The sequence below is a fragment of the Pinus tabuliformis genome, chromosome 2_1, assembly GCF_031772625.1.
Source record: "Pinus tabuliformis cultivar Carrire ecotype Pingquan chromosome 2_1, CPIR1, whole genome shotgun sequence".
Taxonomy (NCBI): Eukaryota; Viridiplantae; Streptophyta; class Pinopsida; order Pinales; family Pinaceae; genus Pinus; species Pinus tabuliformis.
The window spans coordinates 125761079-125766442 of record NC_142299.1 but is presented as its reverse complement, the minus strand read 5'-3'; the positions used below and the strand labels follow the sequence as shown (position 1 = coordinate 125766442).

General features: G+C 36.0%; 1 pseudogene; it reads left to right on the top strand.

Annotated features, from left to right (window-relative positions):
* The first annotated feature begins 3493 nt into the window (after window positions 1-3493).
* Window positions 3494-4538, top strand: LOC149199092 (geraniol 8-hydroxylase pseudogene; annotated as a pseudogene).
* The last annotated feature ends 826 nt before the right edge of the window (window positions 4539-5364 follow it).

Genomic DNA, 5364 nt, shown 5'->3' with positions numbered 1-5364 from the left:
AAGTTGATCTTTCTTATGAAGTTTTCCTCTTGGATTCACCACGAGATGTAGATGTAATTCCTAAAATGCAATCTAAAGATGATAGGAAAACTTTTATCTCTTTTCAGCAATGAAAATCCTAGCTACAAGGGGAAAAGAAAGACACAATCTTTTCACAAAGAGAAAAGAGCACACTGTAAATGCACTTTCCTAAATCAAGCCAAACAGACTGTCAATATGCAAATGCACATGTGCATGTATTTGTTTTCACTTTCTTAATATTGATGCCTAAAAAGAAAGTTGATGTACAAATTTGAATTTGCTTTCAAGTGACAAACACAAACAAGCTTCTTTTCGAAATCAAAAGGTAGACATGATTACGACACTTTATGATTTTGAAATAAATACTCGTTTCGACACTGGAAAGTCACAAATTCAAACCAAAGGCAAAATTAAAAACATAATCGACTATCAACAGCAAATAAACATTCTCCTAAGATCAAAATCGACAGTTACGACAGATCTAAATCAAAGGACGACAGTATGACTATTCTACTTTTGCAATGGAAAACTGTAAATGATGCCACAAACACACAAAAACATCTACAGTCTTTTTGTACAAAGGAGGCAGAATTAAGGCAAAGAAAAGGGGTTTTTAAACGGACACATACACTAATCACAGGCTGCAAAAATCAGAGGCAAAACTAAAAAAATGAAGCAAAGAACCTCAATTGCACAAGGCTAGGCTGATCAACGCACCTGTTACACAGAGAAACTGGATTGCAGCACAGGTAGTCCTCTCGGGAACTGCGTTGAAATGCAGAATCTCTTCACAGAGCCTGCGCTGGGGCAGAAACGAGAATTCTGTCCGGGTTCTGGGTCATGGTTTGCAGTTTAATCTATGGTTTTTGGCTGAGTAAAAGCAATCAGTAATGCACAATCAGAGGGTAGATTTAAAGGAGGTCTAAGAGCTATCACAAAGGGCAATCAGATGATTTGTGAATCAGCTGTTCAGATTATAAACAGATCCAGTGAATGGATTGAAGTAGCAGATGTCTACTTTACATTTGTTAATGGCAAATGCAGTTCGATTGCTACTTCTAAGTTTATGAAACAAACAACAAGAGAAACACGAACAAACTAACTAGACACAATCCCCAGTGGAGTCGCCATTTTGTTAATGGGAAAAGTGTCTACTCAGAATGACCCTATCCCACTAAGGTGTGACAGTGACCTTAGAAACAAACAGAGAAAACTAATTTCGTATTCTTCTTTATGAACTATAAACGAAGAGGAATAGGATGAACCAACCTATGTCTTGCGCTAGTCCTTTGATCCAATCTCTCTCCTCTTTGACAGCTTCCAGCTACCTCCTCCCTTACTTGCCCAGCTTCACCAAGTTTCTGTAAGATCACAGAAGAAGAAAACTACACAAAGACATGGATTTATATTCATAAATAGCTTAGGATCAGATTTAAGCTAAACATACAAATGTAACAAACATCAATGATACACAAGCATGTAGGAGAAACTCAAATAGTTTTATTGATCTCACAAGAAGATCCAGGAGGAGTTACAACCGATGATTCCTGATCCAGCATCAACCTCCCAGCATAGAATCCCCTCTTCACCTCCAACAAAGCATAAATCACCCAATACTCTGATATCTATCTCAAAACCAACAGCAATTCTCTACAATGTACAAAATTCCAGCCCCTGGATCTCTGGGATGAGGGATCCATATATAGATGTATGCAAGGAATATGAGTCAGCTTATGATTTGACTAGTGGCTTCTCTCTGTCAGTTCTTGCTTCCACTTGGAGACTGAGAGCCTCTTACTCATCCTTGGTCGAACTCAGTGAGGCAAGTGTCATTGGAGAAGATTCTGGAAGCTTCCATTATCTTTCCACCTCGCGGAATGGCACTGCCATTTGTCATTTCCTGCTCAACGCACCCTGGTAGTGCATTTAGGTGCATTGCAACGCACCTAGCTAGTGTACTTGGGTTCTATGCAACGCAGCTAGCTAGTGGAGCAACTGAAATGATCCTGATTTAACTGATTCTAAGCAGTGTCTGGTGGAGAACTTCTGGGAGAAGCTGTAATTTGTTGACCCTGTTCCTTTAGGGGTCGGAACAACACTTTTAGGGACTTAGGATCCCTTGGTTTATCGACATTTCATGCTTATAGTTGTAAGGCACAAAAATGTCTATAACAATCTTGATCAACGAAGTCCTTAAGGCCATTATCTTCCAATACTACCTCCATGTGATCCTTACAAGCTATATAGTTTGAGCTGCCATCAAGGGCATACTCAAGCCTCAAACCATAGAATGCCATCGGTGAAATAGATGTGATAAGAACTTGAGACCTATATCCCGAATAGTAAACCTCGAATTCCTTCTTCTATATTTTTTATCCTTGATCACTTGTGCTCTGATACCATGTAAAATTTTCTCTACAAATTAGCTAGCTCACTGATATCATGTAGAAATTTCACCTATAGATCCAACTGATATATGTAATGTACTAAAGCATAATACTAGATCTACATCTACCATAAACTTTGCGGAAACTAATTAACCATGAGCAACATCAAGCATGAACACGTATAACTGATAATAAGGAATCAATCACACATAACATAGAATATATCACTGGGGAAGGCACCAGCATAAAACCCCAACATTGTATTATCAATCAAGTGGAAATCTTCAATGACATACAAAAAGAATCATCTCAATAGCTATCTTTCTCTCTCTGTAATCAGATGATGTCTCTGATGATGTAAATCATGGACTTCCTAGGCCTCAATATATAGGCTGAAATTTGGCCTAATCATACCTGCTATCACCTCAGGTCCAAAGATGTAGCCATAGAAGAAAATAGATGCCTTTCTTATGATAGGAATACTTAGTAGAAATAGCCTAGCATCTGATAGTACATTGTCCCTCATCTGATCTCAACTGGGTCTTTTTTTCAAACTGCCATGCATCAGTTATTTATGAGTGAATCCTTAGTTATCTAAAATAATAGTTGTCAGATGCTTGCAAGCATTAACAAACTATATTTTATTATTTTAACAACTTGTTAAAATAATCTAACCAGACTTGACTAGTTAGAACTAAGTGAACTTATTGTCTCAATATAGAACTAAACCTTATCTCCTTTTAATCAAGGAATAAATTCCTAAAAAGAGATAAAATAATTGCATGATCTCACAAAGACTTCAAGTTTAATTTTACATAACTAATTAACTCATGGAGATTAATTAATTAATATTTTAAACTGCTGGTAAGACCAAATTCGTTTTTACTTCCTATAGTTAGACCGGGGACTGCTAAAAATAGGAAGGGAACTAGAAATGCTATTTTTAGAACTTTCTATTTTTAGCAGTTTCGCCTCTCAACATAGGTGGCCAATGACCTCACTGGCCAAACTGCTATTTCTAGACATGCTATTTTTAGCACATTCTAAATTTAACATTTCTTGTTGCACATTTTTCAACAAATTTGATGGTACTTGGTGGAAAGCCTAACCTGGTTGACTTCTTTCCTTTTCTGTGAATTTTGGATCCTTAGGGCGTGACCCGCGATGTAATGAAATACAAGAGCATTGTCTTAGGGTTGCTAGATAGATCTGTAGAGCCTTGAATTCAAAATAAAAAAGAAAGCGGGATAGAGCACAGTGGTGACAAGGCAAAGGACTTTTTGGACATTTTGTTAGATTATAGAAGCGAGAGTGGAGAAACAATGACCAAGAAAGATATTATCCCCTTTCTATATGTAAGTCTAATTCTTACATATAAATTCAAAATTCAAAATTGATTTAGTTAGTTTAAGATGGATTTTAAAACTTTCTTGCATCTCAATTTGTTGTGAGTGATGATGTGCACGACCTGTTCTTAGCCGATAGCAAAAAAAGTAGCTCAATGGTTAAACGAGCAACAGCTGAGGCCCTTCACAATCCTCAAATAATTAAAAAAATTCAAGCAGAATCAGAGGAGGTACTTGGGAAATATGGAAGAGTTGAGGAATGTGACATCGATCGCTTGCCTTATCTCCATGCAGTGGTGAAAGAAACGCTTCGTTTGCACCCGCCAGCGCCTCTGCTTCTCCCTCACAGAGCAAAGAGCAGTTGTGAAGTAGAAGGATACATGATACCCAAGGACACTCAGGTGTTGGTAAATGCATGGGAAATAGGAAGAGAAACAATCATGTGGGATGAGCCCACAGAGTTCAAGCCTGAGAGATTTATGGAGTCTGACATAGAATATAAAGGGAAAAAATTCAAACTGATTCCCTTTGGAGTAGGAAGGAGGATTTGACCTGGGATTCTATTGGCTCATAGGATGGTTCACGTGGTTATAGCCTCTCTACTCCACTATTTCAACTGGTCTCTAGCAGATGAAGTCACACCAGAAAACATGGACATGAGTGACAAGTTTGGAATCAAGCATTAGAGGGCTTCACCATTAATTGCAGTCCCCTCCCCCTTTTGCCTGCAACTCATCTCTTTAATGATCACATCACTAGTCAAATGACTTCCCCCCTTTTCTAAAAACCTTCCCTATCGTTCCTGTAGTTTTATGAAAATAATAAATGTTTGTTTAAACACAAGAAGTTAAGTTATGATTATGTAAGCCTTTTACGTTATTCCTAGTCTTCCCTTTTTCCCATATGTTTAGAGAGAAAATCTACTGTTAATATGAGAACACTTTGTTCACTCTAATATTGGAATATTAATTCTTACTTGTCTTAGTTGTGACTTTTTATATAAAGAGGCTTTTTTTATTTTATAGAAGTAGTTTCTCTAGTTTGGTGTGTGGTTGAGATATTCTCTCAACCGACAGATTATGTGTCCAAGATAATTTTCCTATCTTGATACAATAGTCATGTATATATGTAATTTCATATTTTATTAATAAAACATAAATTATTTTATGGAATTTTAACATCTAATAGCCTATTTAGAGCGAAAATCTAGTATCTTGTTTATGTTTAGTCTCTATTATTATATATTTTTTAATAATATTAAAAAATATTCTGTTAAAAATATTTGCAGAAGAGAATGACTCAAAATCGCCATCACAACTAGTGTAAACAAATTTACAAGAAAAAATAAAAAGTGAAAGCACTAGTGACCTCCATTCCCAATTAACGGGAGAATGTTAAAAAATAACAACCATTATGTTAGAAAACACTATTTTAGTAGAAGTGAGAAAATATTCCTTTCTCCAAATAGTAATATTAGTGTATTCACCTAAATGGGAGCAAGGTACTATGAAGATATTATATTTATTTAATTTTTTACCTTAACAATATATTTAGTAAAATTGCTTTAACCTAGTTAACATAAATAGTTAATCTAATAAAATATATTTTGG